General features: G+C 39.4%; 1 protein-coding gene across 7 annotated transcripts in view; it reads right to left on the bottom strand.

Moving 5' to 3' along the window:
- SRGAP1 (SLIT-ROBO Rho GTPase activating protein 1) overlaps positions 1-24,989 on the bottom strand; it is a 280,779-nt gene that overhangs the window by 237,862 nt on the left and 17,928 nt on the right. The gene's annotated exons all lie outside the window — the stretch shown is intronic.

The raw sequence follows: 24,989 nt of genomic DNA, 5'->3' as shown, positions 1-24,989 counted from the left end.
GCTGTTTTTCACTAACCCTATTTGAGATTAAACCATAGTACTTAGATATATGGCAGTAACCACCAGATAAACTAAAAATTTAACATGCAAAAATGGTTGACCCTGAAGTTTAAGACTGGAAGTGGAAAGAGGATGGTTACTTTTCATTATAAGCTCTTTTACTCTTTTTTCAGTTATGTACATATACTACTTTGATAAATAGTTGTTTTTCAAGTTACAAGACTGAATTTTGGAATTCTCTACAACAGCATTTCTGGAATAAGTTTTTTTCCTACAGTCTTCATAGCCATACCATACTTTAATTTTTTCAGTGTGGAGCACAGAATTACAACCTTTGTCAATTGTTTTTTGGAATATACTAATAATCTTCAAGCATTAACAACCCATCAGTGGCTTCAATCCATTCAATAAACATTCCCTCTACATCGCCTCCACGGGAAGAGACCTTACTTGGTACTAGGGACTTAGTGATCCTTAGAAGGAGGAATCCTGACCATGTGTGAGCGCCTGCACTGAGTAAGAGAAATGTGGGCCAGACACAGAAGGGCTCCAGAAGAGGGGTGATCAACTTTGATGGGGGGGGTGCCAAAAAGAACCTCAAGAGAAATGGGTGAACGGAAGACTTTGTACATGGAGATTATGGAAACAACAGTGAGGAATCAAGAGATTGGGTAGGTCCATCTCTTCTAGAATAGGTATGCAGGGAGCGAGCAAAAACACCTGGAAGGACAGGCAGGGAAAGTAAGGGAGCAGGTGCTCGTCATCAGAGGAGCGTCCTCGGCCGCCAGCAACTCAGCTGTGAAGGTGCAGGCCCCTGGGTGTTGGCAGCGGGGGGTCGGAGAGGTGCTGAAGGCCTCCATAGTGTGCTGGAGAGACCCACAACCACAAACGGGAGTCACACGGGACCAGAGAGTATGGGTCTAGCAGGTGGCCTGACCCTGTAGAAGACCAAAGGGAATGAAAAGAATATGGAACCAGAAAAGACACCAAATAGCCAAAGCAATCCTGAAAAGGAAGGATAAAGCAGGGGGGATCTCGCTTCCCAACTTCAAGCTCAACTACAAAGCCACAGTAATCAAGACAATTTGGTACTGGCACAAGAACAGAATAATAGACCAATGGAACAGAATACAGAGCCCAGATATAAACTCAAGCATATACAGTCAATTAATATACAATAAAGGAGCTATAGGCATACAATGGGGAAATGAAAGCCTCTTCAACAGCTGGTGTTGGCAAAACTGGACAACTACATGTAAGAGAATGAAACTGGATTATTTTCTAACTCCATACACAAAAGTAAACTTGAAATCGATCAAAGACCTGAATGTAAGTCATAAAACCATAAAACTCTTAGAAGAAAACATAGGCAAAAATCTCTTGAACATAAACATGAGCAACTTTTTCCTGAATGCATCTCCTCGGGCAAGGGAAATAAAAGCAAAAATGAACAAGTGGGACTGGACTATATATATATATATATATATATATATATATATCAAACTAAAAAGCTTCTGTACAGCAAAGACACTGTCAGCAGAACAAAAAGGCATCCTTCAGTATGGGAGAATATATTTGTAAGTGACATATCCAATAAGGGGTTAACATCCAAAATATATAAAGAACTCACACCCCTCAACACCCAAAAAGGAAACAACACCATTAAGAAATGGACAGAGGATACGAACAGACAATTCTCCAAAGAGGAAATTCAGATGGCCAACAGGCACATTAAAAGATGTGCCATATCACTAATTATCAGGGAAATGCAAATTAAATCACAATGAGATACCACCTCATACCAGTTAGGTCGGCCACCATCCAAAAGACAAACAACAACAAATGTTGGCAAGGATGTGGAGAAAGGGGAACCCTCCTGCACTGCCGGTGAGAAGGTAAACTAGTTCAACCATTGTGGAAAGCAGTATGGAGGTTCCTCAAAAAACTGAAAATAGAAATACCATCTGACCCAGGAATTCCACTCCTAGGAATTTATCCAAAGAAAACAAGATCCCAGATTCAAAAAGACATATGCACCCCTATGTTTATTGCAGCACTATTTACAACAGCCAAGTTATGGAAGCAACCTAAGTGTCCACCAGGAGATAAATGGATAAAGAAGATGTGGTACATACACACAATGGAATATTATTCAGCCGTAAGAAGAAAACAAATCCTACTATTTGCAGCAACATGGATGGAGCTAGCGGGTATTATACTCAGTGAAATAAGCCAGGAGGAGAAAGACAAGTATCAAATGATTTCATTCATCTGTGGAGTATAAGAACAAAGCAAAAACTGAAGAAACAAAACAGCAGTAGACACAGAACCCGAGAATGGACTAACAATTACCAAAGGGAAAGGGACTGGGAGGATGGGTGGAAAGTGAGGGATAAGGGGAAAAAGGGGCATTACGATTAGCACACATAATGTAGTGAGGTTAGGGGGGCATGGAGAAGACAGTATAACACAGAGAAGACAAGTAGTTATTCTATAACAGCTTCTACACTGATGGACAGTGACTATAATGCGGTATGTGGTGGCGACTTGATAATGGAGGGAGTCTAGTAACCATAATGTTGCTTAGTTATAACAACAAAAATAATAGAAACAAATGAAAAGTAAAACAAAACATAGAGTTCATCAATAAAACTGAAAACATTTGGTTCTTTGGAAATGCCAGTATAACAGACAAAGTTTCTACAAGTGTGATGAAGGACAGAGAAGACTAATATATAAAATAAAAGAGAAACTGGTCTGGTTGAACTGGAAGATCTGTCCCAGGATAGATGCCCAATGAATGCATATACTGAAGGAAGAGGGTGTGCAGGCCTCATGGGTAGCTCTCCAGCAGCCACTCCCATCTCCCCTTTCAGGAAAGCAGGCACTGCCTCCCATAAAAAGAGCTGAAAATGGCAGGTTCTCACTCTCCCAGGATGCCTTGCAGCTACAGTTGTCACATGATCAATTCTGGCCAATGAAGGAAAGAGAGAGCCAAAAGCCCTGTCACTGACTGTCCACTCGTGGGGGATGCTAACAAAACTCCATGAGTTTGAAGTTATTACCTGAATTAGTGGTCTCCATTATGAAGTTTCCTGGCAATAGCACACCTAATAAATGAGGATGGATTTGAGCCCATACTCTTAACCCAAACATTACCCAATCCAAAATAGAAAATAGCACCCATATTCTCCACCTGCCCCCAAGTTCACACAAAAGTCAGCAGCATGTGTAAGGCTAAAGCCTAGGTGTATCAGCTAGAAGTTCTCTTCAGTGGCTAGTAAGAGAGACTGGATATAACACACACAAAAAAAACAAAACCCAAAAAAACCCACACTGGAATATTATTCAGCCGTAAGAAGAAAACAATCCTACCATTCGCAGCAACATAGATGGAGCTAGAGGGTATTATGCTCAGTGAAATAAGCCTGGCAGAGAAAGACAAGTACCAAATGATTTCCCTCATTTGTGGAGTATAACAACAAAGCAAAACTGAAGGAACAAAACAGCAGCTGACTCACTGACTCCAAGAAGGGACTATTGGTTACCAAAGGGGAGGGGTGGGGGAGAAGGGGATTGAGGGTTTTTATGATTGGTACACATGGTGTGTGGGGGATCATGGGGAAGACAGTGTATCACAGAGGAGACAAGTACTGACTCTGTGGTATCTTTCTACACTGATGGACAGTGACTGCAGTGGGGTAAGGGAGGTACTTGATAATATGGGTGAATGTAGTAACCACAATGTTGCTCATGTGAAACCTTCATTAAGAGTTCATATCATATCAATCTTATCAAGAGTACCATATCAATGATACCTTAATAAAAAAATGAAAAGAAGGTAGAGCTAAGCAAGGTCTTTACCTCTTCCCCATCTGGGAGAGTGCAGACCTTTCCCCAGAAAAGGCCCGAGGATGTGTTATTCCTGGGGAGGAAAGGAGGAGGCAGGAGCATCTAGGAAGGTTGAAAGGCTGGGGCATTAATTACAGTGGAACCAGTTTTCCATGGGGACCAGCAGAAGAGGATGGGAAGGGACAGAGCAGACAGCCACTCAGGGAGGACTGCATCCTGCCTTCCATCTGAGGATGGCACTGACCAGTCTCTTGGACCCACTGTGACCACAGCTTTTATTCCACAGGGGTGGTTGTGCGGAGAGGCCTGTCCAAGTGGAGTGACACAGGCCTGTCCAAGTGGAGTGACTTAGGCCTGATCTGCTCTCCCAGAGCATCGGGATGTGGGGCACTGCAGAGGTGGGAAGTGACTGAGGGGGCACGGGGCAGAGGCCACCCTACTAGCTTAACCATACACTGCTCATTCTTCTAAATAGTTCCTATTTCAATGGTCAGCCACTTACATAACTTCTCACAATCAGAAAACACAACCTTTTGCATAAACATGGATTATTTTTTCTACTGAAAAAAAATACTGAAACTAAAACTCAACTTTTTCCTAGAAACCACTGCAGCTAGTGGCATGAGGGGGGGTAAATACGCACCTGAAAGCATCCACACTCCTATATCCTCCCCACTAGCTTACTCTCCTCTGCCTTGGCCTCTCTTTGCCAACATTTGTTTCTAAAGTATAAGCAGCTCTTCAAAACACACTCCTTTCTGGTAAAAACAGCACTGGGTTCTTGGGGTTAGGTATGAGAGGGTGATCTGAGATTCCCTCTTTGAGGGCAGGTATCAGGGCCTGGAGGGCTCTAATAGTACTTTAAAGTCAAGAAACATAATAAATGCGAGCCTGCAGCCATTTGTAGAGGAGATGGAAGGGAGAGAAGCTATAAGCCAGTTCGGAAGAAATCTCATGTCATGGAAAAACCAGATAAAGCCATGAAAAAACCAGATTAAGCAAGTGAATGATTTGTTTGTGGTAAATATGAAATAAAGAATAATCAATGTGGGGAAAATGGAAGTTCCTACAGCCAGGATGCTCACCTGACCGTACAGCACTTGATGATGAAACTGGCCTACGGTTAGGCTAATGCTTCCACACCCACAGGCAATGAGCCATTATTGACTGAGACTATATAAAGAGCTCTGCTCAGTGCTCTGGGCAGGGGCAGAGAGAAGGTGGATTATGGACCTGCAGACTGTTGGATGCAGACGTGATTCTAGTGCTCAACCTACCGCCATGAGAATAAAGCTGGGTATAAACCCTTTTACCCCAAAAATGTTCTGTTGGCATTTCTCGGTCTCACCAAATCCATAGTGAACTTGCCTGGGGCTGAGACCCCCAGACAAGACAATCGGACTTTCTTATTTTCCTCATAGCACAAGCTCTACTGCATCAAATTCCATTCATTTTACACAGCAAAGCTCTCCAAAGTTGTACAGCATTACATTCTTTAACAGTGGCAGCAGCTGCCACGTGTCTCATCACTCACCCGGGCGATTCACATGTGACATGCTGCCTTCCAACCTTCTTGAGGGGAGGGCTGGCGAGGGGTCTGGAGCCCAGTTCGGGGTTGCCACCACCAGCGCTTCCCTCTACCTCAGAAAAGGGACTGAAACTCTCCTGTGGGAGCCCTCTCCTGAGTCTGCAGGGCATTATGTGCCTTGGAAGGCACTGATGTGGCTTCGTCCCTCTGTCATCCGCTCATTCCCTCCATGCCTTCCACAAACACGTGGAGCACTGAGCACCCACTCTGCACGCAACCCTACCCTGGGCACTGGGGTCAGTGTGGGGATGATACAGGATGGATGTTGTTCCCTGCACACAGGGAGGGGAATGGCTTTCAAGGTATAAGAATAGCATGTGCACAGACTTGGGTGAGGCCTCTGGGCCACAGAAAGTAAAGTTTAAGGAAGAAGAGGATCCATGGGCAGGGTTGAAGGTGTGTTTTTCTTGGACCAGTCCTGTACCTCCACTGACCCTCTCCATTCATGGCCCACCCCAGCTGCCAGGTGCAAGCTCGGTTCTGAGCAGACCCAAGCCCAGTGTCCACCAGGGTGTGTTGTGGCCCAGCTGGCCAAGAGGGGTAGCACAGAGGGGCTTCGCCCTGTCATGAGCTGTGCTTTTGACCAAAATGTGAGATGCAGCACTGTTTTGTGGCAGAATTACCTAACAATGTAGGCCCAGTCTCATCCTCCCTGGGTAAAAATGGAAGACAGTGATGTGTGTCTGAAAAGCTGGCAAATTGCCAACTCTCTTCTCTTCAGGCAGAATTTTTTTCAGTCCATGAAAAAGTTTTCCTATTCAGAGAGACAAGAAATATGCCATTAAGAGCTCAGCACTGGGTTCTAGAGAAGGAAAAGCTTCTGTCAAGTTTACCCTGTGGTGGAAGAAGATGAAAGCCCAGTGGGATACAATGCCTTGGACACATTAACTCTGACTTTGTACATCTCATACGTTACAGCAAACCAACACACTAAAGAAAAATCTCCAATATGTGAACAAGATGAGCTCATGTCTGAAGGGACTGTACTTCAAGCAAGGGCCAGTCTCTATAAACAGAAACTAAATCCATAAAGACACAAGTGGAAAAAGCTACAATAATCTCAACACTACTAAGGGCAACAGATAAAAACCTCAGGATCTCCATACAGAGCTCTAGAGTCCCTGTGGAAAGTCAGACCAAGACTGGAGGAATGTGTGTAAAAGGCTGACGACCCGACAGCTGTCCTTGGAGAAGAGAAGACAAGTGATAACAGGGAATTGCAAGATAGTGACTGTGCCAGTGATCCCGCGTGAGGAGCCAGGAGGAAACTGACAGCTGCTGCAAAGTTCAGCGTGCATTTCAACACCCTGAGAGAGAGAAAAATCAACTCTACACCACCATTTCCTAGAGGAGAGGACCCTCAGCAGAGCAGACCAATCATCTCAGAAATCTTCAGACTGTGTAGGCCTCCACAGAAAGTGAAATTTGAAATCATCAGAGGGAAGGAATGAAATGACTGAACATTGTCCAGAAGAAATAGAGCATGTTGGGCTATCGCTTTATAGAGACAGATCATGACTTAGAGAAAGAGGAGAAGTTCTGGAGCCGATGACAAGATGGCCCATGAGGATAAGGAGCTGGAAACCTTAAAAAGCTATTCATAGACCTTGAAGAAAGTGAGAAAGAACCATTTCTTGTTGTCAAAACAGATACTGTTCCTCGGACTAAAGGCTCATTGATACTGGCTGAGGGTGTGGGAGGCTGAACGAAACCTCATCTCAATAAGGAGCCTGCAGACCTAACCCAGCTCAACGGCGATTACACTTGAGCTTCTAAAGTGGATCCCCGTGCACCTGATGAGCTAGCTAGGTGGCATGCCTGTACCCGTCCTTGGGCACTGGCTGCTACTTCTTTGGAGGCAGAAGCGTCTCACACGCTTCTCCTCAGATTCCCTCCTTAAGCTTTCTCTTCTTCCTCCATTACCACATCCCATGGTTCCAATGGATCCAAATGAGGCATTTATGACAAGAGGATTTCCTCTTCCTGTCCCCCTTCCTGAAAGATCAACCCTGTCCATGCATCACCCCGCTACTCCCAAGATATCCTTACACAGACAATGCAAGCGAGCTATTTGGGGGTCACCATGCTCTCCACATGACCCCACTGGTCAAAATCCTGACATACAAGAGAGGGCCTTAGGCCATTTTGCATTTTTTTATTGTGAAGGATTTTTGAATTATTTATCTTTAGTAAACAAAAGCTGTAACATAAGTGTGTTTACTTTTGCTCAAATTGCAACTTGCTATAAATTTTACAGTTTTTAGTTAAAAGAGACAGTTTAAGTTATTCACATTGTATCATACATTGTAGAAAATAAAAGTAGCAAATCTGAATCTGATTAGCCAGACCAGTATTCCCTCAACAATATATTATCCATAAGCAGTTCAGCTACCTATTCAGGACATCTGAAGTGGCAAAATGCTTTTCTTCCTGCCAATGCCGCTACGTGGCCAGTAGTAGGAAAAAAGTGAAATGAAAGTTCACTGGTGGCCTCCATCTAACAAGTTGATTTAAAAAATCTACTTGCACAACGTGGGATTCAAAACTAACATATTCAACTCTGACATGTAAAAATCTCTAACTAATGCTCTCAATACTTCCTACAGTATGCATTCAAAAGGCCTTCCTTCACACGAATTGTCAAAACAGAGGTATCTCTTGTTGAATGATGAGAAAGCCCTGGGTAGGGCTGTCAGTGTGAAGATCCTGGTTCTAGAGACATTTTCAAATGTTCAACAATTCTGTATGTGCAAAATGTCATCTACTTTCAGTCAGAATATTTTTTTTTGTAACTTTCAATTTAGGAAGACGTTTGGGCATAAGGATAAGAACAGTTGCAGTTTGTGTTAGTCTACCATATGGAACACTCCAAACAAAAAAACATGGTTTCCTTCTAACTCTGGGTTAAAAGACTTACCTTCCTAAATTACCTCTGCTACTCTTGAAATAGGCTGTATCAAGAGAAACTTTGAGAATAATCTGACATTGACAAAGGACTGAAACAAAGAAACAGCCTTACAATTTAATCAACTGAGCTCCATTTGCCTGCTAAGTCTTTCATTCTGCTTTGAAAACTTCATGAAAATGAAGACTCTCAGGATTAAACGGCCTGATTCTTAACTGGGAATGACAGCTTTGGCAGGTGGGCCCACAGCATGGCAGGCTGTCCTCCTGACTGTGAAGGCTAACTCTGCAATCAGCCAATAAGCGAGATCTGCACTTGCCCTGGGTAGTCACTGAATATCTCAGCATACACTTCAGAGACCTGTGATGATCTCTGGTGATCCCCTTAGAGATCACAGAAGTTTCTGCTGCTGACTTCCCACTGGCCTTAAGTTTCTTTATGAAGTGTCTACAAAATGTCATGGACTAAGAGTTTCAAGAGAGTTGTTCTTGGTCTTCTTGTAGACCTACCTAATTAATATGTGGGTACCTAAACAGAAAACCAAGAAACCCTGTTTGTTTGGCCATCTAGGAAGTTAATTAACTTACAAAGCAGTTACTTGATTTTAACAAACATTTTGTAAATAAGTTCAATGAATCTGTGAGCTACAGTAAAAGACATGCTTAGATTCAGTATAACTGTTTAATGTCCATCATTCTGAGCAATTAGAGTGAATAACAGATGTTTGGCCTTTTCAAATGTTAATGACAAAAACCTTTTAGCAACATTATCAACATTGGAAAGTGAAGGGAAAACAGAGCCATCCTTAATTCCAACACTATTACATAGCTATTATTCATCTATTCATCATAAAATGAGTAATTTACTTAGTTATATGTATGTATATACAACTACATATTCTAATTGTTCATTTATTTTCTATATTGCTAGGTTTCCTGATGTTTTCTAATACTATATTCCATTGAATTAGTAGAACTTCATATAATATGATTTGCTGTGGATTTTTTGCTAGGGTTTTAGTAACTTCTTTTAATAAACTGTAAACCACCTCTCAATATTAAGTGTTAAAAAATTAAAAATAAGGAACAAAACGGCAGAAGACTCACAAAGCCCAAGAACGGACTAGTGGTTCCCAAAGGGGAGGGGTGGGAAAGGGAGGGTGGGGAGGGAAGAAGAAGGGGATTGATGGGTATTATGATTAGCACACATAGTGTTGGGGAGATCATGGGGAAGAGAGTGTAGCACGGGGAAGACAAGTAGTGATTCTGTGGCATCTTACTACACTGATGGACAGTGACTGCAATGGGGTATGGGGGTACTAGATAATATGGATGAATGTAGTAACCACATTGTTTTTCATGTGAAACCTTCATAAGAGTGTATATCAATGATAACTTAATATTAATTAATTAATTAATTAATTAATTAAATTAAAATGACTTTTGTCTTAAGAATTCCAGAGGGATAAATTAATATACATATATTACACACAAATTAATATACATATATATGTAATAGTTTAAGAAGGGCAAGACATACGTCAAATTAGCACTCTGCATATTTAAGAAGTTTTCACATACAAATGTTATTGGTGCTCTGAAGTCTGTCATTTCTTTTCTAAAGTGTTATGAGTCTGACAAATAATATACACACATTAAGTGGTAATAATGAATGCTAAAGAAATACTGGCACCACTAAGTGCTTTACAGGAATTATCTCATTTAATCTTCATAATAATTTATGTCTCCATACTATTATTACCCCCATTTTACAAGGAGCATGAGCCTAAAAGAGGTCCAGTAACTGGAATGAGGTGATACAGCTGGGGTGGGAATCCAAACATCCTAATCCAAAGCCGGCATGTAGTCAATATGCTATAAACTTTACTGGTCCCCCAGACAAAACATAACCACAAAAGCTCATCTATTAATTACAATCTATCAACTTATTTTGCTAAATTCTTTTCTCTCACAAATGATTGTTACCATGCAAATGAAATTCTGATTCCCTTATCTGTCCCCATCACACAGTGCTATTATTCTGTACATGCACCATAAAATATCCATCAATGGTCACTGTAATGCATCAATGACCCGAAATGTTCCATGCAAATGCTTTGATACACTGCAGCCCAGTCATATGTTCACAGAGCATTGTGTCTACTCCAGAAAATTACAATCCATAATCTCAAGAGCTCAAAGCCACTGAATTTCAACCAAGGTAAGGTGTGGCCCTGAGAGATTCCAGAAGGCCCATATGACAGCTGTGAAGGTGGTAGCACTGCTCTTGGCTGCTTTCCTACAGGCTATTACACAATCAGCACCAAAAATGAGGGATGAGAAAAACAGTTGGCTTCCCAAAATACACAGTACATGTTCTTTTGCATTATAGGCATCGAAAACATGCTGACAGCAATGTGTTGTTCTAGAGTGAGCCGCTTCTCCTCCCTCAGCCCTCCCAATTTGGTTTTACTTTTTAGAGGGACCCTAGCACAGTGAACAGTGTGCAGATACAGGATGTCAGACTGGGGAGAGGCCTGGATAACATCACCCACTCTTTCATTAGCACATCAATACATGTTCAAGGTGCACCTAGGCTATGCCAGGAGCTAAGGAGCCAAAAATAATGAAATAGTTCATTTCTGTAAAAACCACAGTTCTGTGGGGAGGAGTCACAGAAAATAATGGTACTATAATATGTGGTTTAACAGAGGTAATGGGAGGTGCCATCAGATCAGACAGAATGGAAAGGAAACTGAGGACCTGGGATTCCTACACCTCCGCTCTATGAGTTCTGGGCTCTCAGGGTCAGCTCTGGAGCCACTGAGACCACCCTGTGGAAAGGCATGCTCCAGTGGAGGGCCATCTGGTCTGGAGCAAACTGTTAAGGCTCTTCTCCTATGAGAATCTCCAGTTCCCTCAATCAAATCATCTTCCATTGGCAGCAGGGGAGTTGGACTGAACATGGATTGGGGTAAGTAAAGAACTTCCATTTGCAGTTGGCAACTGCTCTTTAAGTAGAAGGGACAAACTCACTGTCTATTTAGTGACTAATTCTATTCAGGAGTGACTGATATTGGGTATTTAAAAGAATACCCATGAACATGCTTCACCCTCTACCAGTGCTAGTACTAGCCTGCCAACTGTTTACCACCAGTCCCCAAAGAAATAAGCAGGGAAACCTGAGTAAACATTTGGAAACTTGATGTTGCTGGCTCTTATTTTTTAAAAATGGGGCTCTGACAGTAATCAAGACAATTTATTACTGGCACAAGAAGAGACCGAGAGATCAATGAAACAGAATAGAGAACCCAGATACAAATCCAAGCATATATGGCCAATTAATATACAATAAAGGAATCATGGACATACAATGGGGAAATGACAGCCTCTTCAACAACTGGTGTTGGCAAAACTGGACAGGTACATGCAAGAGAATGAAACTGGATTATTGTCTAACCCCATACACAAAAGTAAACTAGATGTGGATCAAAGACCTGAATGTAAGTCATGAAACCATAAAACTCTTAAAAAAAAGCATAGTGAAAACTATAAGACACTCTTAAGAGAAGTTAAAGAGGACACTAACAAATGGAAACTCATCCCATGCTCCTCGCTAGGAAGAATTAATATCATCAAAATGGCCATCCTGCCCAAAGCAATATACAGATTCGATGCAATCCCTATCAAATTACCAACAGCATTCTTCAATGAAATGGAACAAATAGTTCAAAAATTCATATGGAACCACCAAAGACCCCGAATAGCGAAAGCAATCCTGAGAAGGAAGAATAAAGTGGGGAGGATCTTGCTCCCCAACTTCAAGCTCTACTACAAAGCCACAGTAATCAAGACAATTTGGTATTGGCACAAGAACAGAGCCATAGACAAGTGGAACAGATTAGAGACTCCAGACATTAACCCAAACACATATGGCCAATTAATATATGATTAAGGAGCCATGGACATACAATGGGGAAAGGACAGTCTCTTCAACAGATGGTGCTGGCAAAACTGGACAGCTACATGCAAGAGAATGAAACTGGATCACTGTCTAACCCCATACATGAAAGTAAATTTGAAATGGATCAAAGACCTCAATGTAAGCCATCAAACCATAAAACTCTTAGAAAAAACAAAAGAAAAATCTCATGGACATAAACATGAGTGACTTCTTCATGAACATGTCTCCCTGGGCAAGGGAAACAAAAGCAAAAATGAACAAGTGGGACTATATCAAGCTGAATAGAACAAAAAGGCATCCTACAGTATGGGAGAATATATTCATAAATGACAGATCCAATAAAGGGCTGACATCCAAAATATATAAAGAGCTCACACACCTCAACAAACAAAAAGCAAATAATCCAATTAAAAAATGGGCAGAGGAGCTGAACAGACAGTTCTCTAAAGAAGAATTTCAGATGGCCAACAGACACATGAAAAGATGCTCCACATCACTTGTCATCAGAGAAATGCAAATTAAAACCGGAATGAGATATTACCTCACAGCAGTAAGGATCACCATCATCGAAAAGACAATCAACAACAAATGTTGATGAGGTTGTGGAGAAAGGGGAACCCTCCTACACTGCTGGTGGGACTGTAAACTAGTTCAACCATTGTGGAAAGCAGTATGGAGGTCCTCAAAATGCTCAAAATAGAAATACCATTTGACCCAGGAATTCCATTTCTAGGAATTTACCCTAAGAATGCAGTACTACAGTTTGAAAAAGACAGATGCACCCCTATGTTTATCGCTGCACTATTTACAATAGCCAAGAAATGGAAGCAACCTAAATGTCCACCAGTAGATGAATGGATAAAGAAGATGTGGTACATATACACAATGGAATATTACTCAGCCATAAGAAGAAAACAAATCCTACCATTTGCAACAACATGGATGGAGCTGGAGGGTATTATGCTCAGTGAGATAAGCCAGGTAGAGAAAGACAAGTACCAAATGATTTCACTCATATGTGGAGTATAAGAACAAAGGAAAACTGAAGGAACAAAACAGCAGCAGAATCACAGAACCCAAGAAAGAACTAATAGTTACCTAAGGGAAAGGGACAGGGAAGGATGGGAGGGAAGGGAGGGGCAGGGGCGGTGAAAAAGAAAGGGGGCATTATGATTAGCATGTATAGTGTGTGGGGCTACGGGGAGGGCTGTACGACACAAAGAAGACAAGTAGTGATTTTACAGCATCTTACTACGCTGATGAACAGTGACTGTGAAGAGGTATGTGGGGGGGACTTGGTGAAGGGGGGAGCCTAGTAAATATAATGTTCTTCATGTAATTGTAGATTAATGACACCAAAAAAAAAAAAACATAGGCAAAAATCTCTTGAATATAAATATGAGCAGCTTTTTCCTGAACACATCTCCTTGGGCAAGGGAAACAAAAGCAAAAATGAACAAATGGGACTACATCAAACTAAAAAGCATCTGTACAGCAAAGGACACCATCAGCAGAACAAAAAGACATCCTTCAGGATGGGAGAATATATTTGTAAATGACACATTTGGTTAACATCCAAAATATATAAAAAACTCACATGCCTCAGCACCTGAAAAGTAAATAACCCTATTAAAAAATGGACAGAGGATATGAACAATTCTCCAAAGATATTCAGATAGCCAACAAGCATATGAAAAGATGCTCCACATCACTAATTATCAAGGAAATGAAAATCAAAAACACAATGAGATACCACCTCACACCAGTTAGGATGGCCAACATAGGAAAGACTAGGAACAACAAATGCTGGTGAGGATGCGGAGAAAGGGGAACCCTCCTACACTGCTGGTGGGAATGTAAGCTAGTTCAACCATTGTGGAAAGCAATATGGAGGTTCCTCAAAATCTAAAAATAGAAATTCCATTTCACCCAGGAATTCCACTTCTAGGAATTTATCCAAAAAAACAAGATCCCAGATTCAAAAAGACATATGCACCCCTATGTTTATTGCAGCACTATTTACAATAGCCAAGACATGGAAGCAACCTAAGTGTCCCTCAGTATATATATGGATAAAGATGTGGTACATATATACAATGGAATACTATTCAGCCATAAGAAGAAAACAAATTCTACCATTTGCAACAACATGGATGGAGCTAGAGGGTATTACGCTCAGTGAAATAAGCCTGGCAGAGAAAGATGAGTACCAAATGATTTCCCTCATTTGTGGAGTGTAACAACTAAGCAAAACCGAAGGAACAAAATAGCAGCAGACGCAGACTCCAAGAAAGTACTAGTGGTTACCAAAGGGGAGGGGTGGGGGAGAATGGGGGGGGAGAGAGGGAGAAAGGGATTGAGGGGTATTATGATTAGTGCATGTGGTGTGGGGGGGGTCATGGGAAGACAGTGTAGCACAGAGAAGACAAGTAGTGACTCTGTGGCATCTTACTACACTGATGGACAGTGACTGCAATGGGGTATGGGGGGGACTTGATAATATGGGTGAATGTAGTAACCACAATATTTTTCACATGAAACCTTCATAAGAGTGTATATCAATGATACCTTAATAAAAAAGGGGGGCTTTGTATGTGTTGTTTGTTTATATCATTTTTTAATAATTATTTTATATTTTATAAAAACATCAATTCATGGCATATTAGAAAAAAAAATCTTCAGCACAGAATTTAAGGGGCACTAATCCAAACAATTTTGAGTGCACTGTACACAGAATTAGATTTTCCACCCAAAAAAATAACAAGGGATGTAAATAACAAAAAAGTTCTTTAAAAAGCACAAAGCCTTCAGAATGATTCTTACCCAAGATACTAAGAACTACCGTTTACTGAGTTTATCTTTTTCAGGCACTGAGCCTTGCTCTTTAAGTGCATGGGCTTATTCAACCCTCACAGCAACCCAACAAAGAATTATCACTATTTCACTCACAAGAAAACAGCCCTAAGAAAGCCACATCACAAGCCAATGACTTGTGACTGAGAGAGAGGCAGAGCCACATGGTGAACCTACTCAACTGCAAAGCTAGACTTGATTCTATCTCATTTAACTCAAAATCTACCTCAATTATGAATAAAAAAGGCAATTAAGGCCCATACCTCACTCTGTTCCCAGAAATGTGAGAGAACAAACAAGAAAAGTCAACTGTCACACAGCTTCAGCAATCAAAAATTGACAGTTTATCCATTTAGGATCAAATACATATATATCTATAAAACCAAAAAGAATAGAGTATTGTAATGTTGATTTAGATTTGGATAAATGGATAATGAACAACTACAACTTGGAGGATTAGAATTCTTCTCTGACTTTAAAACAAGAGACACCAACATATTCTCAATTATCTGCATGAGGGTCCATGGGCCAAATCCAGCTCACAGCCTGTTTTTATAAATACAGAACATAACCACGCCCAGTAATTTATGTATTGTCTATGGCTGATTTTGGCTGCAGTGGCAGAGTAGAGCATTTGTGACAAAGACCATAGACCTACAAACCCTAAACTGTTTGCTATCTGCCATCTTAACAGGCAAATTTGTCGGGCCCTGCCCACTATACCAGTGAGACAAGCAACAGAGCACAGATCATGAACCAACAGAGTAAGCTCCAATCTCATTTTAGCCATTTCCAAGCATCTGAGGGGTCAAATCTTCTCTAACATTGCTTTTAGATAAAGAGAGCTGACTCATTCTGGGTATTTTTTTCCTTTGTCAAGTTTTTAAAGAACAGGGTACCTACCTGCAAATCCTCCCACTGAGAATAGTGCAAGGTGAAGGGTTTTAAATAACCCACAACATAAAGCGGTACCATCATCAACTGCGGAAGAGCAGTGGATAAGAATCATCATTGACTCCAGGCATATATTCTTAGAACTTTCCACATATGAAGGTGAGGCCACGGAGGCCCACTGAGATCCAGTTCTCATCAGAATGATGCTGACTAAGCAATGTGACAGTGACTTAGCACTAAACTAAGCTAAGTGTGCGTCTAGAATTTGGTCCAAACACTCCCTGACTCGAAGCTCACCCTCCCAATCACTTCTTTCTACTTTGGACAAATGACAGCAAGCACATTAATTAATCTAAATTAATCTAAATTACCCTTAAAATGTAAAGTAACCAGATATACTCAAATTTTAGAAAATGAGCATTCGTTAGTATTTTAGATAATCAAAATGAAGTAACCAGATGTTTGTAACATTACTAAAGTCTGTGAAAGCAAATGTTTCACCACTGACAATTTTATTTACTTAAATAAGTCCATGTTTCTGTTTTAAAAAAAAGTGACTGAGACACATCTTAATTACAGGCTTTTTTCTGTTCTAATAAGAACTATGTTTTCCCATTAGATTATACTTTCCAGAAGAACAATGCATGTTTAAATATTTCTGAAAGGAAAAATGCCTTTTAGCGGGTTTCTGTTTGCAAAGAAAAAAGCACTGGCAGAGAGTCAAGTTCTCCCAAAATACATACACACACACCAAATAAGTACAGATTACAAAACTAAAGAGACATTCCCATCCATTATTTTCATTTTCAACACTGCTCTACTTTAGGAGGAGCTATTTAAGGTCAAAAGCCTGGTTCATATAAAGAAAGGTTCTTTAATAATTTCCAAGCAGTTTAAGTTTGCAGTCAACCAAAATGATATAAATTACAGTGAGAAAATACATAAGGAAAATATTATTTGATCCTAAAAAGCTAAAATACTCTAGTCGGTTATCTATTTTTGCATAAACAATAAATTAACTGAATCACACTTGTTTTCAAAGTCAATTTTGACATACATCATTCTGTTTCTCACATAGGATATGGACTACTGCTAAGTGGTAAAAAATGCCTCAAATTTTGTAGTATTTAAACACAATTTTTCTCCATCAGAGGATTATATACTTTTTGGAATATGAGTTGCATAAACACTGTAATGTCACTGTTAAACAGATTTGCAGGGTCATAAATATTCAAATTCTGTGATAAAGACAGTATAAGTGGCTGATAAAATATGATTCATTTACAGCAGCTTAGCAGGTTTTTCCAAATGCTACTTCCCCTAACAGGCTGAGGTCCTCATTGCATTAAGCTTCCTGATTATTCTTTCTGTCCCATGGTATTTCAACACTATTTGTGAGGTTCCAAAAATTATCAAGGATTGTAAGGTCTTTTGAAGTTCACAAGGTCTGTGGTTCATGACTTTCCCAGGTGCCCATGTTTTTTGAGTTCATATTTCTGAATTTCTTGTATTTCCAAAAATAAAGTTACTTTCCAATTCTGCAGTCTTTCCAGTTTGTGACTTTAAACTGACACCTGTGGCAAAAGGTTCTTCAAACTTTTAATGTTGGTTTCATGTAAATTAACACATTTTTTGAAAAGCACATTACTCTTAATTTCTGCTGGTACCCTTAAGATACACTCCATCCCACAGAGACACAATAAACAAGCTTATTACGTTTTAAACAATAAATACTGCTGTCAGCACATTACTTACATTAAATGAATTTTATCATTTCGTTTCATAAACAACAGCTGGTAATTCCTGTTAAGTTTCATTATTTCCTTGTCGTGAACTGTAAGACTTGGGAAGTGACTATTGACAATTAAGAAACTTTGTATATTACAGAGACCTCTAAGTGTGTAATCAACTGCAGATTCAAATTAAGTCCTCTTACAGGACTATGGATCTTTCTTTGTATAACCAAATACATGCCTGTGGTCCCAACAAAATACCTTCCAAGCTATTAGAAATGTGTCTATTCTTTCTTGCTTAAACTTGTACCTTAGGACCAGTCAAAAAGAATGCCTGAGGCAGCTTTGTCACCTTCTTACTGGAGCTTTTCGTGTTCTAAAATTTGAGAACTGTAACTTTAGAAAAAAATTTAAAGAAACCTCAGTGACAATTTGTACACGAAATATGCCAGGTAACATATTTCTGGTCAATAACACACTATTTATTTAGTACTGAATGTATTTTTCATTTACATGTATTTCAAGCCTCATAAGAACATAAAAATTCTCAATTGGAAACAGTAAACATTTAAACAGCTTTCTCACTGGTGACTGCCATGCTAGAATATGAAAAAGAAAAGAAAATACTAGAAACCTTGTCTTTGAGAGTCCAAACAATGATTTATGGAGCACTTACTATATATATATATATATATATATACACACCAGGTGCTCGAGGCAGCATATGAGTTAACGGGCCACAGTCTATGAAGGACAGATGTTAAACAAATGGTCACAACTATTTACAATTAAGAATGGGTTTAAAAATATTTTTCTTATTATAAAAGTAAACATCACAACAACAATAAAAGCTGACATTTGAGAGCTCACTATGGAGCTAGGCATCACTTCAGGGTTACATGTGCTCATTTTTTTAGTCATCAATGTAAAACACACTTGTAATACGTAACTTGGAAAATACAGAAATGCACAAGGAGTTTTTAAAGTTGCCTGTCCCATTTACTTGGAAATAACTATTGTAATATCCTGGGGTATATCATATTTTAGTTACCATAGGTTATTTTCTCTACTTAATGGTATATCTTGAATAATTTCTCGTCTTTAAATACTCTTCAAAGTCATAATTTTAGTGGTTCCACAATACTCCAACCCTTGTGCATACCATCATTGATTTATTTCTTGACTCTTGAATATTTATGTGGCCTGTAATTTTCATTTATTTTTTAAAGAAACCTATAACAAACATTCTTAGGCATAAATCTTCAACCTCATCTGCTTATTTCCTTTGGATAGACTTCTAAAAGTGAGATTACATAGTCCGATTACACTCCAGAAAGAGTGTATCAATTTATACTCCCTAGTGAGGAACTGTGTTTATCACACCACACCCTTAACTACATCAACTTTTACCCTAAAAAAAAAAAACCCTACATTTTCCAACTAAAAAGTAAAATCACATCTCATTGTGTGTGGTCAATGTGTGCAACAAACATATTACCAGTTATGGTAATATGTAATATATTTTTTAAAAGAAGACAAGTTAATTACATTAAGTAGTATTAATATTTAGAAAACCCTGGCAAACATTAGACATATGTTTTTCTAGAACTTAAGGGAAAATCAGAAAAACTGGAGTTCCCCAATGCAAATACTTCCTGCCAGAAATCAGGACACGAGGACTTTTTCTCAGATTAAATTCATGTTGCAGCATCTAAATGCCAAAATGATGAAAGAAAATTGAAAGAGCTGCAAAGCAGTGACTCAAATGAAATAAAACGAAGAGTGAAGCATTTGCCAGAGAGAACCAACAGTAACAAAAATTACATATACAAGCAACTCTGCACAGAGAGAAGACACACACAGAATGCATAATGCATCTTTCCCAAATGATTCACTACAACTTTTGGAAAAAAGTCTTAGTCATAACCGAAGGTACCCTCACCCACACTGGGTCTGGCCTTGAATTCTTCTCTGCTTAATATCCTCAAGAGCCCAGGAAGTTGCTAGAAACTAGACACAACAGACAACAGATGCCCTGCACAGCTGATTTTACTGGAGGAACACATTAAAAATAAGAAATGGAGAAAGATTTCAGTTTTGCAGAAATGTGCTATTGGACTAAATTTGAAAATGAGATAGAAAAAGAGCTTAGGAAACAAACACAAGAACAGAGCTGTTCACTGTTGGCTAAAAGTAGTGACGGTGGGGCTGCAGTGCTGGACATAAGACATCCCATACGTAACCTGGACTGAGTAAGTTCAGTCGGGGCCCATGGCACCATCCCCATCACCGAAGTGTTGGGGGACAAACAAACATACACATTCCTCAAGAGGAAACATTCTAGGGAGGTCCAAAGAACAATTATAGTCTATCACAGATCACTTCCCACATTTCCACTGTCTATACAGAGAAAGGCACTCAATATAGTTCTGTACATGCATAGGAAAAATTCTTTTTTTCCTGAATTTATATATTTTATCTGAAGTGTATGCTTCTGAACTAAAAGATACAGCAGTAAGCTCCCAAAATGTATTAATAAATCTACATGCACTAAGCTTGAAGGGAGAGGGCAGCGGGTAACATTTCATTTGGTCAGCAGATAGCTATTACATCATTGTGAGTACCAGGCATTATGCTGTGTGCCAGTAACACAGTGAAAAATTCTCACTGGATCCCAGTCCTCAAAGAGCACACAGCTTGGCAGGCTCAATATACACTTAAACATTAACTAGCTGCTGTCAAAGGGCTTTCACATCTAGCAAGATTTAAAAGCCCTGAAAATGGCAGATTTCTCAGGATAAAAACAAAAACCATATTTTTGTTCCCTCCAGACATAATGAGAAGACCAAAGGGATAAAAGAAAGTCCAATGGAACTAACTGATTCTTCTTCTTCAAATGTGTACTTAATTACAAAGACATACATATGCATTTGTCACATGACTCTGTGAAGGAAGAATTCGAAACTAAAAAGAAAACAGTTCCTCATTCCTTCCCATTTAGTACCACATGGCTTTAATGTAGTAAGGTGACCCATTTGGTATCATATAAAATCAAGTGTTTCTAAAAGAATCTATGCAGGTTTAACTTGTTTCCTCAAAGTGGAAATAGCTTAACTTTCTTTCTGATAATGCATCTTTTTATGACTTTTGAAATAATCAAATAAACTTTTTAAAAATCAAGGTAATATTAATGATTATTATGAAGGAACTAAAAAGATAAATGACTGGATTAAGCTCCAAAGTAACCATCATTAGTTCCTCAAAATATTCAAAATAGAAGTACCATAAGATCCAGCAATTCTACTTCTGGGTATATAGCCAGAGGACATGAGATCTCTATTTCAAAAAGATATCTGCTCCCCATGTTTATTGCATTATTCACAGTAGCCAAGACATGAAAACAATGTTAAGTGTCCACTGATGGAGATACGGATTTTTTAAATGTAATACACACACATATACTACACACAGAGGAATCTCTCAGCTGCAAAAAAAAAAAGAAGGAAATTCTACCATTTGCAACAACATATATAGGCCTTGAGGGCATTACGCTACGTGAAATTGGTCAGGGAAAAACAAATACCATCATGATCTCACTTATATGGGGAATCTAAAAAACAAAGGGAAACTCACCAAAACAGAGAATAGGATGGCAGGCATCAGGTGGAAGAGTGGGGAGGGAATTGAAAAATATTGGTCAAAGAGCACAAACCTCCACTCATAAGAGGAATATCCTAGGAATCTAATGTACAGCATGGTTACTATAATTAGCAATATTGTTTTATATACTTGGAAGTTGCTAAGAGAGTAAATCTTAAATGCTCTTACCACACACACACAAACTGTAATTGAGTGATGGAAGTGTTAACTAACCTTGTTGTGGTAATCATTCCACAATATATACATACATCAAATCATCATGACATATATACTGTATATGTATACAATGTTACACATCAATTTTACCTCCATAAAGCTGGAGAAAAAAAAAAAGAGAGTAACCTCCATTAGCTATATCATGGAACTGAACCCCTAATATAAACTTTAATAGAGATAAATATCATGCTATACAAAGATTTTTTAAAACTTACTTGAACCAAGATAGGAAAAGCAAGTAAATTCAAGTCTGTTGCACACCTTACTCTAAGCCAAGCTTTTCTAACAGTTCCCAAGAGCTATCTAACTGAATCTTCACAACAGTGCTCTAAATGGAGAACATTATCCCTATTTTATAGACAAGTAACCCAAGGCTCAGAAAGGCAACACAGCAGTCTTGTTATTAGAAAAGTGTAGAACCAGAACAAAAACTTAGGTAACTCCTGGTATGGCACTTCAACACCTCCTCTGCAGAATATGCAAATCAGGCAAAGCAAATATTTATGGTGGAAATATTTGATAAATAGTGTTTTTTAAATAGTGTCTTTTAAAAACACAGTTTGGTAAAAGAGGTATTCAAAAGCTATTTGTTGAATGGATCAATGAGGGAATGAATGAGTATGCTCCTCCATGGGACTGTAATGTCAATTGCCTCTTTAATAGGAACATGCCTGCCCATTCCACAGACGAGCAGGAGCATCAGGAGTGTGCCTGCACGTACATGTAATACCGTACCAATGCTTGGTAAGGCATTATGTATGGTGCACTGGCTCTGCACTGCTTTAAGGGAAGGCAAAGGCCCAATGTGTAGGAGCTCATATGGGGAAACAAACCGCACCTTGCAAAAAGAAGTACCTTCTGCCAAACACATCTGTACACACTCCTTTATTAAGGACTGGGCTGTCTACCTCTCAAAGGCTTCAAGAGTCCAGTGACTACTTGTCTGAGATTCAGAATGCTTAGGAAGAAGCCGGATTACAAGACCTTAATGTCCATTCCACTTCAGTATTTTCCAATGTGGAGTACATCTTAGAACAGACTCTTACTCATAGGAAAGGAATACCTTTCTCCCTTAGTATCTTTATACCAACTTTAAAGATGTTTGATTATTCTACAATGCAAAAGACAAACAGCTTTAGAAAGAAGTTAAAAAGGTTACCTGCAGAGTAAAAGCACAGGTAGTCATCTCACCTCACCTCTTCAATCCTTCTTGCCCCTGGGGCTTACTTACCTTCCAGAGGTGATAGGCTCTAGGATACATTTGCATCAGTAGCCTCCAAACTTTTTTGATGTTACATCCCATAAAGAAAAAATGAGCACAATCTTCATGTGTTTCCATTTCTATATTTATAAATTATGTACATACACTTGCTAATATATTTTGGATGTCATATACAGAAAAAACCATAAGGTTTAAAAGGAGACAAAAAAATACATGGCAGTTTCTTCCTGCACATCACTTATCTTTTTTGCCCCTTTGCAAACTTGATCATTCACTTCTTTCTCCCAGGACTCAAGTCCTCTCATATCTCCCTCCTATCTGTCAAGGCTTCCTCCCCCAAGGCCAATCACAGAACTGAGGCCTAAACTGGCCTCCCCTCCACCCAGGGTTATTGACTCTATCTTGCACCCTCGCATCTGACCATATTACCCTCCATGACTCCCTACTGTCCACAAAGTCTAAACTATTTGAATGCCATATGAGAACATAAAACATAATGGTTGTCATCTCACTAAATAAACTTTCCTCATTTTTCTAACCTGAAAAATTAAGTCAGCACTGTCTACCTCATGTTTCTTGTGAGATTTAAACAAAATGATGTGTGCAAAGTACAAGGGCACTGCCAGGTACGGAATACACACCCAACAGCTCTTAGCTATTACCAGTATCGCCTTTTTTACTCTTCTCTCTGCTCAACACATTTAGAACACCAAGCTAATAACTCCTAAAAAAGGAAAAACACTGCATCATTCAAGACTTTCCTTTACCTGGAGAACTCTTACTCATGCATCAAAGGCCTCACTCCAATGTCTCTCCCATGAGTGTGTATTATACTCTCCCAGGAAGAACTAATTTCTTCCTGCACAATGTTCCCATACATTTAAAACACCTCTAACACACTATATATAGCAAATCTTTGTTTTGCTTCCCAAACATCTCTAAATCCAGGACACGGTCCCTGAAAAGACATGGGCTGTGTTTCATTAGTTATTAATTCAGTGAACACAGCCTGAGCAACTGCTGTAAGACAAAGTGGTGCCTCCTTAAAAAAACATCTGCCCTTGGGGAGTCCACAGTTTGATAAAAGAGGTATTCAAAAGCTATTTGTTGAATGGATCAATGAGTGAATGAATGAATGATATTTAACTCCTGCATGTCTGTAAAAGAATTTATAACAGTGACCTACAACATCTACAGCTACAATCACATATGCAGAGAAAATAGAATCAAATGTTTCAATTATCTTAACAATATGAGTCACATGATAAGCACATTTAATTTACTGGAATTTAACCCTATATCAGTATTTACTTCAAAGGGAGGGAGGAGGAAAGGAGGCAAAATCTTCTTTTCTCCAACACTGTTTCGCTCTTTCAACCTTGGCCACATGGAAGCGTGAGGCCATAGTCTATAAACAAAGAGAAACCTAAGTTAATTTCTGGCTTCTGAGCTTTTATGGATGCAGTTTTCGGTAACATAGTGGCTTAGGGATTTTCAAGAATAATTGTTTTATTTTCCTCCTGTTTGACTTGGGATCCTAACCCTCACAAAAATTGTAATTCCCATGTAAGCATTACAACAATTTCATGAACTGTCAGTGGATCAATGATTTTTAAAAATCAAATAAAATCTCTCAAGAAACATAATAAAATTTCCTACTTATACAAAAACTCCCATCCCTACACTAACTTGAATTAACCAGAACCCACAAAACAATGTGCACTTCAGCTGTTCCAGAGTTAGAAGTGTTAGAAGTCAGTCTCCTGACTGTCCTGAGGGTTGGGACAGTGGGACACAGATATGGGTTGCAGGAGACCCTGAAAAGGGCACTTTGCCTTGTGTTCTTAGTTCAAAAGCACATGCAGATTTGCAGGGAAATTGAAGCTTTCCTCCGTAAGGGCTCATCATGTTCCCACTTTAGTTTTCAATTTACCTAGGTGTGATCTGAGAAGGTTCTTTACAATTTGAGAAACCAACAAATGAAGCAGGGGGCTGCATGCACTTTCTGTAATCTTAGTTTAAATCACCATGATTTGATGTCCTTTTACAGGAATTGAGAGCAACTGTAAGAAAGGTAAAGATCTTGGGGTAATTGGGAAAATT

Source organism: Manis javanica, chromosome 10 (assembly GCF_040802235.1).
Source record: "Manis javanica isolate MJ-LG chromosome 10, MJ_LKY, whole genome shotgun sequence".
NCBI lineage: Eukaryota > Metazoa > Chordata > Mammalia > Pholidota > Manidae > Manis > Manis javanica.
This window is presented reverse-complemented; position numbering and strand designations above follow the sequence as displayed.